The sequence below is a fragment of the Hylobates moloch genome, unplaced genomic scaffold (assembly GCF_009828535.3).
Source record: "Hylobates moloch isolate HMO894 unplaced genomic scaffold, HMol_V3 SCAFFOLD_20, whole genome shotgun sequence".
NCBI classification, from domain to species: domain Eukaryota; kingdom Metazoa; phylum Chordata; class Mammalia; order Primates; family Hylobatidae; genus Hylobates; species Hylobates moloch.
In genome coordinates this window covers 26,756,093-26,769,336 of record NW_026652295.1, presented here as the reverse complement: position 1 = coordinate 26,769,336, position 13,244 = coordinate 26,756,093, and the positions used below count along the sequence as shown (strand labels likewise).

General features: G+C 45.1%; 1 non-coding gene across 1 annotated transcript; it reads left to right on the top strand.

Annotated features, from left to right (window-relative positions):
• Window positions 1-11,058: 11,058 nt before the first annotated feature.
• TRNAV-AAC (transfer RNA valine (anticodon AAC)) lies at window positions 11,059-11,131 on the top strand. Its single transcript has one exon. It is a non-coding gene; the product is annotated as a tRNA-Val (tRNA).
• Window positions 11,132-13,244: the final 2,113 nt, after the last annotated feature.

Genomic DNA, 13,244 nt, shown 5'->3' with positions numbered 1-13,244 from the left:
TTTATGAGTAAAAACATATGCCAAAAAGAGTAAACTGGGATGCATCAATCTCCTGAGAATTTGAGACACAAATAGTTTTAAACACATATGAAAATGGGTACTTCTAATAACAAATAGGTAATAAAGGAATGTGACTTTTAGAAATAAGTCCACTTAAATACCATCTGTGAACAATACATTCTTCAAACTCTTTCAGAGCTGCCTGTCCTCCGAATGGATGAGAGGCACCTACCCGCCAAGGGTTCAGGTGACATCAGAAGAAATGGCGCGGATCCTTACTGCCTTGTGCCTTGGCTTCCGCATCAGCGAACTCCGCCTTCGGTCTTCCAGGCAGCCAGTACTGCTTAGTCGGTAGCAGTGGCCCCACCAGCCCAGCCCCACAGTCCCTGGGTCTCCAGTCTTTCGCTCCTAACAACCCTACCTGCGCTATGGCGCTTGGGCCCAACTCCTCACCCGGATGCAGTGGGTTAGGGGTTGGAGGAACAGACTGACTTGAGCTCGGAGTCCTGAACCCAGACCTTCCAGGCCGGGGCAGTCCAAGGCAGTCCAAGTTTGGAGACCCAGTCCCTTCTCCGTTTCCAGATCTGCGAAATTCAGTAAAGCTATATCCAGGTGACCAGTAGGGGCCACGCGGCACTGAGAATGCAGAGAATCATGAGAGCCACTCTCCTTCCTCGCGCCCAGATCCCAACAGTCACCAGAACACTGCGGATCCCACTCTCTGCTCCCCAACCACAGTTACCTCGGCAAGTCAAGACCCCAGCCATTGTCGTCACCAGGGGAGAGAGGCAGAGGGAGATTTGGCTACAAAGAAAAAGAAGACAATGTGATCTTGAATCAGGATGCTACGCTGGTGACTTGGAAAATGGGAGGAGGAGGCCGGGCGCAGTGCCTCACGCCTGTAATCCCAGCACTTTGGGAGGCCGAGGCGGGTGGATCACGAGGACAGGAGATCGAGACCATCCTGGCTAACACGGTGAAATCCCGTCTCTACTAAAAATACAAAAAATTAGCCGGGCGTGGTGGCGGGCGCCTGTAATCCCAGCTACGGGAGGCTGAGGCAGGAGAATGGGGTGAACTCGGGAGGCGGAGCTTGCAGTGAGCCGAGATCGCGCCACTGCACTCCAGCCTGGGCGACAGAGCGAGACTCCGTCTCAAAAAAAAAAAAAAAGAGAAAAGAAAAGAAAGAAAATGGGAGGGAGAGCTATGAGCCAAGGAATGTCCCTGTAGAACCTGGAAAGTCCAAGGAAAGTTGCTTCTCCTCTGGTGCTTCTGGAGGGTGTCAGACACCGTTTGACATTTTCATTTCCACCGAAACTGATTGCAGATTTCTGACCCCTAGACCTATAAGGGAATAAAGACATATTGTTTTAAGCACCAGACCTGGGTTTAAGAGACCTTGAGTTTAGTGAAACAAATTGCCCAAGCTGAAGTAGAGAGCGAGAGAGGGAGAGAGAGAGACTCGTAAGGAGATATTTCTGCCCAGTTTCCATTTCGCTGGGTGGCACACGTGACAACCACTGCATTACAAAAACCACCATTCACCCAAGAGCGATCTTGAAAATTTAAAATGGACATTTCCTGAATGGCTCACGTTCAGTGTTGTGAAATTATTTTTTCTTTTAGAGCATTTTCGTATTTGTTGCCCTTTTTTTCTTTCCTTATATAGTCCATTCACCAAAACCAACAATACCCAAAATCCATGATTCAAAACCAAGGAGGGCTTTCACCCAGTGACCCACATCCTCACAAATACCGTGTCATCATGTCAAGAAACTTCAGGCAGAATAAGGAGGAATTTTATTTCAAGACCATTGTCCATTCTGTGCTATGCCTTTTTCTGTATCCTTCCAACACACTCAAACATTAACCTCTTGATTATAGAAAAAAAGACTTTTTAGAAACCAGGACCCCAAGGGAGGGGCTTTGGAGACCTTTAGCATTTTCTGTCAAGGAAACGCTTTGCCATAAGAGACTGTGGAGTGAGGTGGGGTGAGGGGGTCACCTGTGACCATTATCTTCCTGGCCAGCAAGAGGGCAGGGGACTGAGTGTAATCAGGTGTCTTCCAAGAGGTGGCAAGTGTGCCAATCATATAATTTAACTTAGTTTCTTCCCCTCCTCACACAATTTGCCACCATTCCCTCTGGCATTAGTCATTCAGCTACTGCCTTACCCACTGTATTTTGTGTAACTCTGTAATTTTAATTTTGGTATTGTACTATACATCCTGATATACATTTTGTTTCTTAGATTTTACTTTGCACTGAAAAAGCCACCTGTTTTTGGTATATATATATCTCTGCTTCATTAGTTGTGACTCCTGCAGAGCATGAAACTTCACACAAACTTGTATTCACTGCAGTACTTACTCATTCTGGTGATGAACATGCAGGTTGCCCCAACTCTCTGCTGCCTGAAATTGCTGCAATGACTAGATTCTATGAAGCCACTACAGAGCTAGGCTGGAATTTCATTCAGAGACATTCATAGAAGTGGGATTGCTGGGTACTCATCAAAAAGGCTATACAGAAATAAACACTTGTTTAATGCCCATACAGTGAAATCTAAGACCTAGATTGTTAAGATTAAGATCGTACCTTTATTTCATGTAGAAATTCATACTTGTAAGATTTTTAGTATGACAAATCAAAACACAGGAAGTACACCTAACTCACACTGGTCTCAGAAAAATTCCCAGGGGAACGTGCCTTGAGGTAAATCTAAAATAATGAGTAAACTTATGGTAAAGAACGAAGGATTTGGGAGAATCATCCAATTGAATGAAAATTAGACATGCATGAAATGTCCTCCCTTAGTAATTGAATCTGTCAGCAGTGACCTAAACCTGTGAATCCAGAGAGCTTACATGGCTCTGTCACTCCCACAACCCTCATGGCCTGATTTCAGCCCTTTGGGGAGAGTTTTGATTGGCTCTAGGGCTTCCTAAGGGATGCAGGATAAATTCTCTGACTTTAACACCTTCTCTGTGGATTTTTCTGGGCCAAATCCACAGAAGTGAAACACTAGAAACTTCCTTCTTCAGTTCTTTGAATTGAGTTTTAAGATCAGTGATATTTTTCTGTGAGGAAGCTGTCTCTCTTTTTATTTAGACAGAGGTACAAGGCAGGAAAAGACTTTTTCTTTTCCCTTTTTTTTTCTGTTTCCTTAAAACACACAAGCCGGGCGCGGTGGCTCACGCTTGTAATCCCAGCACTTTGGGAGGCCGAGGCGGGCGGATCACGAGGTCAGGAGATGGAGACCACGGTGAAACCCCGTCTCTATTAAAAAATACAAAAAAAAATTAGCCGGGCGTGGTGGCGGGCGCCTGTAGTCCCAGCTACTCGGAGAGGCTGAGGCAGGAGAATGGTGTGAACCCGGGAGTCGGAGCTTGCAGTGAGCCGAGATTGCGCCACTGCACTCCAGCCTGGGCGACAGAGCGAGACTCCGTCTCAAAAAAAAAAAAAAAAAAACACACACACACAAGATTGCGCTCAGGCATTCTCTTTATCAAACTCTTCCTGTAGCTGAAAGAGGGTCTGGCTGATTGTCACTTGTAGAAAAAAGCCAAAAGAACAAGAATGAGGCCGGGCATGGTGGCTCATGCCTGTAATCCCAGGACTTTGGGAGGCTGAGGCGGATGGATCACGAACTCAGGAGTTGGAGACCAGCCTGGCCTATATGGTGAAACCCTGTCTCTACTAAAAATACAAAAACTAGCTGGGTGTGCTGGCGTGCGCCTGTACTCCCAGCTACTCGGGAGGCTGAGGCAGAAGAATCGCTTGAACCCAGGAGGCGGGGCTGCAGTGAGCTGAGATCATGCCACTGCACTCTAGCCTGGGCGACAGAGTGAGACTCCGTCTCAAAAAAAAAAAGAAAAAAAAAAAAAAAGAATGAGGTGTAATTAAAAATAGAGTGAGTTTTATTATCCATGCTAGCAATGGGGAGAGTGGCCGGCCAAAATTTGCCACTCTCCAATTTCTGGAGAGAGGCCAAGCATTTCAAGAAGAGGAGCTTGTAATGCAGAGGGGCAAGAGGCAGGAGGTGCCCAGTTGGTGTCTCATTCTGATGGCTTATCTTAAATTATTGTTTCACCTGGTGAAGGGGCCAGTGACATTGTAGGCCCAATCAAGTTACAAATTAATGACGGTCAATCTTGCAGATAATCTCTAGCCAAGAGTGAATATTGTCCTTGAATTAATCTCCTACTGGAGAGAGAATTCTGGAGATGCCTGGTCTGCATCAGGATTCAGCCCCTGAAGCTTCTAAGGAAATATATGACCAGATAAGTGGGCATGGTATGAGGTTAACAAGCATCCAGGTAAATAAATGAGCATAAGGCATGGAGGCATAAGATGCGAAAGGGAAGGCAGTTTTAATGCCCATTCCAAGGCAGTAATTCAAGACAAAAGAAAACACATCTGCAGGGCTGGGCGTGGTGGCTCATGCCTGTAATCCCAGCACTTTGGGAGGCCGAGGTGGGCGGATCACGAGGTCAGAAGTTCGAGACCAGCCTGACCAACATGGCGAAACCCCGTCTCTTCTAAAAATGTAAAAATTAGCCGGGTGTGGAGGCGTGCCTGTAATCCTAGCTACTTGGGAGGCTGGGGCAGGAGAATCGCTTGAACCTGGGAGGCGGAGGTTGCAGTGAGCGGAGATCACGCCACTGCACTCCAGCCTGGGTGACAGGGCGAGACTCCGTCTCAAAAAAAAAAAAAAAAGAAAACACATCTGCAATTTGTCTCAAAGCTATGTCTAGAAACTGGGGAGAAAGAAGGAAAGAAACAAAGTTTTTAAAACGTGGTTTGAAGCTAAGCTGCTTGGTTACATTCCAACCTTCTGCAAGATTTTGCTGTTTTTTGTTATTATTAAAACAAGTAATAGGCCAGGCACAGTGGCTCACACCTGTAATCCTAGCACTTTGGGAGGCCAAGGCGGGCGGATCACCTGAGGTCAGGAGTTCGAAACCAGCCTGGCCTGAAACCCCGTCTCTACTAAAAATACAAAAAAAATTAGCCAGGCATGGTAGTGGACTCCTGTGATCCCAGCTACTTGGGAGGCTGGGGCAGAAGAATTGCTTGAACGAGGGAGGCAGAGGTTGCAGTGAGCAGAGATCACACAGCTGCACTCCAAGCTGGGCAACAGAGTGAGACATCATCTCAAAAAAAAAAAAAAAGTAATCAGAGCCTGGGCAACATAGTGAGACCTCATCTCTACTACAAAACAATAGAGACCAGCATGGTGGTACTCATGGTTGTGCATGCCTGAAGCCCCAGCTACTTGGGAAGCTGAGGCAAGAAGACTGTTTTGAGTCCAGGAGTTCGAGGCTACAGTGAGCTAAGATTGTGCCACTGCACTCCAACCTGGGTGACCAAGCAAGAATCTTTCTCATTCATTCATTCATTCTTTCATAAGTACATACAGAAACGACAATAATTTGGATGGAGAGTTTATTGAAACAATTGGGTGAGGAGTTACATGTTGATTATAGAGGGAAAAAGAAAGTTACAGAATTGTCTTCTTTACTACAATGAAACTTTAAATGACAAATTTTAAATGACACAATCTTAAATTGTGAAAGAGAAGAGAAATTGATTTGTTTCTAAGTGTCCACTCACCTATTTTATGAAAATCCTCTCTGTGCTTAGGGGTAAAGAGCAGACAATAGATTATCCAATTCTCTGCTTTGCTGAAAGCGGAACCCTCTTCCTTCTTAGAAATCCCTGAGAAAGGCCGGGCGCGGTGGCTCACGCTTGTAATCCCAGCACTTTGGGAGGCCGAGGCGGGCGGATCACGAGGTCAGGAGATCGAGACCACGGTGAAACCCCGTCTCTACTAAAAATACAAAAAATTAGCCGGGCGCGGTTGCGGGCGCCTGTAGTCCCAGCTACTCGGAGAGGCTGAGGCAGGAGAATGGCGTGAACCCGGGAGGCGGAGCTTGCAGTGAGCCGAGATTGCACCACTGCACTCTAGCCTGGGCGACAGAGCGAGACTCCGTCTCAAAAAAAAAAAAAAAAAAAGAAATCCCTGAGAAAATTATCTTGGACGAAAACTCACAAGTCCAACTTTTGGTGTTTTAAGGAAGCCAGTCTCATTGGCGAGGCGGGGTCCTGCATGCCTCAGGTGCCTACTCAGATAGATGCCATGGGAAAGTGGGGTGGGGCTCAGAGCAGGCAGGCAATTGCAGAGCATGGCCGGAGAGGAGGGCGCTGGTGATGAGTGCTTCAGCTTGCTCAGGACAAAGGAAGGAGAACAGAGGTTCTTGAAATGGCTCTGGACGAAGGAGGGAGAATATAAGTTGTTTTATGTGTTTGATATCTAGGAGTGAGAAAAAAGTACAATGTTTCCACCCAGTTCTGAACTAAGGGCCTTTTGTGTGTTAGGCAAGTATGATAATTACTATACCAAGGAAACATGTGGGTAGAATTCCCTCCAAGTGGAGGATGGTATGTGTATGTCTGGATAATCCATGTTTGGAAACATTTCCTGTTCACATTTTTTTTATTTGCCTGTAATCCTTTCATATCTCTCAGACTTTTCACTTATTAAAATCAACAATATCACATCCTGATTGATATTTGCCTACCACAAATGAGTAGCTGTGTTCACCAAATATATTTGCTAGATTGCCCGGCAACCTATTCATCACACCCAAAAGAACTAGAGACATCCCAAGTGCCAGCCGTCACATGAATAAGTTTGCACAGAATAATCAGTTCCAATAAGAAAGAACAATCTACAGCTATATGTATGAACCTCACAAACTTGACAAAAATAAAACAGACACAAAAGGGGACGCACTCTGTGGTTCCATTGATTTAAATTACAAAGCTAGCAAGACTCCCTTCAGCTGTTAGAAGTCAGAACACTGGTTCCCTCTGGGAAGAGTGGGTAGTGACTAGAAAAGAACTGGAGATACTGTTGAGCCATGTGCTGGTTAGGTGGGTATGTTCAGTTTAAGTAGAATCATCAAGATAGATATTTATATGAGGGAGAGATTGATTTTTTGAACAAGGAATTGGCTTATGCAACTGTGGGCTGCCTAGTAAGTGCTAAATCCATAGGACAGGCTGTTAGAAAAGGCAGGCCATCAGGAAGGACAGACTGGAAACAATAAAGAAAACCAATGAAACCAAAAGTTGGCTCTTTGAAAAGTTCACTGAAATTGACAAACATTTAGCAAGATTGACTAAGGGGAAAAGAAGACTCAGATTACTAAACTCAGAAATTAAAGTGGAGACATTACTACCAATTTTGCAGAAATAAGAAAGGATTATTAAAGAATACTATGGACAATTATATGCCAGCAAATTGGATAACCTAGATGAAGTGGACAACCTTCTAAAAGCACACAATCTACCAAAATTTAATCATAAATAAGCAGAAATCTGCATAGACCTGTAACTGGTAAAAATATTGAAGAAGTAATCTGTAATATCTCAACAAAGAAAAGTCCAGAACCAGATGGCTTCACTATTGAATTCTACCAAATTTAAAGAATTAACACCCATCTTTCAAATTTAAAGAATTAACACCCATCTTTCTCACATTCTTCCACAAAATCAAAGAGGAGGGAATATTTCCAACTCATTTTATGAGGCTAGCATTATCCTGATACTAAAGCTAGACAGAGACATTACAGAAAATGAAAACTACTGACCAATATCCCTTATGAATATTCACGCAAAATTCCTCAACAAAATACTAGCAAACTGAATTTAGCAAAATATTGAAAGGTTTATACACCATAACCAAGTAGGATTTGTTCCTGGAATGTGAGGATGATTCAGCATACAAAAGTCAATGAAATATATACCACATTAACTGAATGAAGGGAAAAAAAAACTATAATAATCTTAACTGATACAGAAAAAGTACTTGACAAAATTCAGCACCTTTTTGCCAGGTGCAGTGGCTCACACCTGTAATCCCAGCACTGTGGGAGGCTGAGTCAGGCAGATCACTGGAACTCAGGAGTTCGGAGGGGGAAAAAAAACCAAGCCTGCCCGCTCTGAGCCCCACCCCCCATTTCCCATGGTGTCTGAGTAGGCGCCCAGGGCGAGCAGGATCCCCCTCACAGGCGAGACTGGCTTCCTTGGAAAACCAATAGTCGGACTTGCAAGTTTTCCTCTAAGATAATTTTCTCAGGGACTTCTAAATGTGGTATTGTACGCCTATGATCCTCGCTACTTGGCAGGATGAAGTCGAAGGATTGCTTGAGCCCTGGAGGTCCAAGCTGTAGTGAGCCGAGATCGCGGCCACTGCACTCCAGCTTGGGTGACAGAGCAAGACCCTGTCAAAACAAACAAAACACACACACACACACACACACACACACACACACACACACTTTAAACCAGGAATAGAAGGAAACTTCCTCAACATGATAATGCCCAATTATGAAAAACATACAACTAATATCATTCTCAACAGCGAAAGACTGAAAATTTTTCTCCTACAATCAGGAATAATGGGTGCCCACTTTCACCATGTTATTTAGCACAATATTGGCAAGGAAAAAGTAAAATTATCTATGTTCACAGATAACATGACTTTTTTTTGAGAGATGGGATCTCTTTTTGTCACCCAGGCTGGGGTGCAGCAGAGCAATTATGCCTCACTGCAGCCTCGACTTCCCTGGTTCAAGCGATTACCCTGCATCATCCTCCGGAGTAGCTGGGACCACAGGGGCCTGCCACCACGCCCTGCTAATAAAAAAAATTTTAGAGACTAGGGTCTCGCTATGTTGCCCAGGCTGGTCTCGAACTCCTGGACTCAGGCGATCCTCCTGCCTTGGCCTCCCAAAGTGCTGGGATTACCGGTGTGAGCCACCAAGCCTGGCCGTGACACGATTTTTATATATAGAAAACCCTGAAAATTACACACACACACACACACACACACACACACACACACACACACACAAACTGTTACAGCAAATAAATTCAGCTAAACAATGATAAACAACCACATGAGTTCCGGCAGAGAGCGCGGTGGGAAGCGGAGCGCGGCCAGCTGCTCTGTGGCCCTGCAGACCCTCTGATCCTGGACCTGAGGAGGAGGCGGGGGCCCGGCCCCGCGGCGGCCTCTGCTCTGCAGGCTCCCAGAGTCCTTGCTGTGTCTCCCACCGGCCAGGCCCAGGCCTGAGGCAGCGTCGAACCTCTCTTCCCTTCCCACCTCGTGACCTGGTGGCCGTCTGGTCTTCCAGAAAACCCTGCCGGGCCTAGACTAAGCCCTGGCCGCCAGGACGCAGCGCCTTTGTGTGGCGGCGGGTGTCTGGGGAGGGAAGAATCGCGCGGAGGCTGCCGGGGTGTGCAGGGACCGGAAAGGCGGAGCTGGGGATGCAGGTTCGGTCGCCTCTTTAGGCCACTGCGCCACGCAGATTGGGTCCAGAAGGTGCCGTTAAGTTTCTTCCCAGAAACTGTCAAGGTGGTGGTATGTTTCTGGCCCTTGCACTTTTATTGTACTAAAATCAACGGCCAAACTCTACTATTTATAGCAATCAAAGTATTCACCCATGCGCCCAATTTCTTTGCAAATGCCAAGCAAGAAAACCTCAGGTAGATGGAGGGAACAGATCATTTGACTTTTTTTTTTCTTTAATTTCACTATAGTGTCCTCCTCCACACATACCAGGGTGAAGTTTTGTTTTTTAAGATGAAACAAATTTGTCATTAATGAAAGCATTGTCAAAATCTTACTTCTCAAAGGTCCTCAGCTTCTGAATCACCTGGAAGCTTCTAAAAATTAAGACTTGTGGGCCATACCAGAGACCCTCTGCACTAGAAGGGGGTATGGCAGGGAATCTTAGGAATAGTCCACCTGGAGAATCACGAGCATAAGTTCTGGGCCTCACATTCCCTCAGAAGAGTCCCATGAACCTGTGGTCAGCAGCTTAGGGCTGGTCTTCTTTACTGATCTGAGGGACAATGGGAAGCTTAGGACTCCCTGCATGGCATCTCTCCCACCCAGTGGAGAACAGCTCAACACATTTCCTCATTAACTGCAAAGTTAAATGGAAGCATATGCTATGAAAATGCCACAAAAAGCTGTTGCTAGATGAAAATGTCAAAATTTGCTTTAAATTATCCTGGGGGCTTGGCAGAGGGAGGAGAAACTAATTGTTGAAGTAGGATCGTGGAAATAAGGAGGTCCATAATATCCTCTATAATCCTTTTTTGTCATAAACAGGGGTTTATAAAACTACCTAGTATAGCATGGTGGTCAAGAACACCAGTTCTGGAGACAAACACACCTGGTGGTGTCCCTTCCCAGCTAGCATAACCTCAGCACATTGTTCAAGCCTTAACTTGCTCAAATGTAAACCCGAAATGACAAGGATAGATCTTGACTCAGGAGGCTTGACAAGGCTAAAAGTAATACTAAAAATAAAAGCAGTAGCTACTTCTGTAAGTTGAGCACTGTCTGAAACATTTCAGGGAGTTTTTCTTAATTGAGTTTATGATAATTCTATGCGGTAGATACTGTATCCATATCCATTTAACCAGCACAGACAGAGTCATGAAGAAGCCAAATAGCTTGCCTGAAACCCTACACATGATGAGAAAGTGGCAGAGGAAGGAACTGTACTCAGATATTTTGGCTCCAAAGATCCCTGCCAGATCTGCCCTGCCAGTTCATAAGGACTAAGGAGATGCCTCCTCTCTATACTACCATCCAAATGCTTCGCAATCAGTATTTTTTAAAGTATAAAACATTGAGAAGAACATCTAAATACTAGAAATAGGTTTAAAAATTAGTTCATAGATTCATAGATGCATAAATCTTAACAAATTACCTTTCCAAAATTCTATGCCTCTTCTTTATATAAGTAACTACTAGGAAATAGTTTATTATACAAGAAAGTACAAACCAATTATTTATCAAATGTTCCTCAACTTAAATTAGGACATCGAGTTTTTATATTATAAATAGCAAATGTAAAAGTGTGCAATTCACCATAATCAAAAAAAATTATTGGGGGGGGGGTGGGTGGAGGGAAAGGGGGAGAATTCATGACTAGTCTTTTAAGTAAGAAAGAAGAGCTACTGCCACAGGCGGTTTCCGTAGTGTAGTGGTTATCACGTTCGCCTAACACGCGAAAGGTCCCCGGTTCGAAACCGGGCGGAAACAAGAAGCGTAGCTTTTTATTCCACCGCTAGTTGTGCTTTTGAGTATTTTCATTTGAACGAATAGAATCTTTGCGTTTTGCCGAGCACGTGAACCCTCAACTTCTGTACTCCTTCCGTCACCCGGCGACGTGGCGCTGAATCCCGCGTCACACCTTTCTCTACCCCACGCCGAACCCTCGCCCTCATCCTCCTTTTCTGATCTCCGTCTGAGTGGCCCCGGTGGTGTCAATCCCAATAGGCACCGCAGTCCCAGAACTCCACCCGCCTGCACCTCGAAGGTGAGACTGGCTTTCTTGGAATCCAGGGAGCAGCACTTGCGGGTTTTTCGTGGAGGGAGTTTCCTCGGGGATTTCTAAGGAACAGCGCTTCGCTTTGAGCCCTTCGGGGAATTGGACTTGCTCTTTTTTTGCTGAAGCACAGAGAGGAAACACTTTTTTTTTTTTTGTTTTTGAGACAGAGTTTCGCTCTTGTTGCCCAGGCTGGAGTGCAGTGGCACGATCTCGGCTCACTGCAACCCCCGCCTCCCTGGTTCAAGCGATTCTCCTGCCTCAGCCTCCCGAGTAGCTGGGATTACCACCACGCTCGGCTAATTTTTGTATTTTTAGTAGAGATGGGGTTTCGCCATGTTGGCCAGGCTTGTCTCGAACTCCTGACCTCAGGTGATCCACCCCCTTCGGCCTCCCAAAGTGCTGGGATTACAGGTGTGAGCCTCCGCGCCCAGCCAAAACAGAATTTTTGACAGCTCTTAAACTTTCACCATGGATTGTGCACTTGAACAAGGATATAAAAGTGTGTTTGAATTCGAACCAATTAAAAGAAATTCAGCATTTTTCTCTTCTGTCCGGTTATCTATTTATTACCTCTCAGCTCCAAAATCACTTTTCCTTGCTCCATAACAATGGAACGGAGCTGGGCCCTTTAAGTATTTTCTTTCCCAGTTTAGCTCAATGTTAACTTTTGTCAATAGAGGGCGATGGAGAGACATTGCTGGAGGAAATAATCTCTCGTTACTGTGCACAGTGGCCTGGCTCCCACAGCCTGAGCAGTTTCCCTAGTAGGAACCTCCTGCAGTGCATGGGAACCTCCTTTAGAGCATCTCTGGTAACAGACTTCCCCATGAACAGTTTTCCTTGGTACTCTAGATGGCACATGACCTGCACCTTCCGCTGGAGCACTTTTTTTCTACCCTCCCAACCTGGATGCAGGTCTAGATCTCAGCCCTGGTGGGGAAGAGAATACTTCTTTGTGTGCTCGATCTCAGCCCTCAGCCCTAGGGGTGGTAGCTGCTTCTTATATGGGCCAGGCTGGTCTGGAACCCCTGACCTGAGCTGATCCGCCCACCTCGGCCTCCCAAAGTGCTGGGATTACAGGCATGAGCCACCGCGCGAAGGTGACACATTTCTTTCACTAATATTTATTGAGTGCCTATTATAAACTAGGCTATGTGTTAGACAGTAGGGCTTCATTGGTGAACAAGAACAGACATTGTACCTGCCTTAATAGAACTTACATTCCATTGAGGGAGAAACACATTAATCAAGTTGGCTTACAAACTAATGTAAAACTTGCTACGAGGAGAGATACATTTTGCTATGAGTAATGCAGGTGTCCCACACTTAAATGTTTAGGAAAGTCCCTAGAAAATTATTGTTTTGGAGTCTAGAGAATGCATTGGAGAAAGAAGAGTTTTCCAAGAATAGGAAATGGCAGGTAAAAAGGCCCTGTGGTGGGAGATAACCTTATAAATAAGAGGAATTAATACACTAGAGCCAGTGTAGAAAGCGTAAGGCAAAAAAATGGTATGATTTTAAATAATACTAGAGAAGTAGTTAAAGGTCTAGCATGCATGACATTTCAGGCCATTTTAATAATGGCCTCCTCTACCCTTTATCATCTCAGAATATACAGAATCTGCAATATGGTCTGATTTTATCTAAGGGACAGCCTATTACATTTACTTCCAAGAATCTGAGAGAATTCATAAAATCAGAAGAATCATGTAAGTCCTCTTGGTCCACTAGGAACAAAAACTACAGTCCTACTGGAATTTCAAGTCTCTGTTGCCCCCTTGGTGTTTTGAGTTTTGTCCTTTTTAACTAAAGTTACGGATGTTA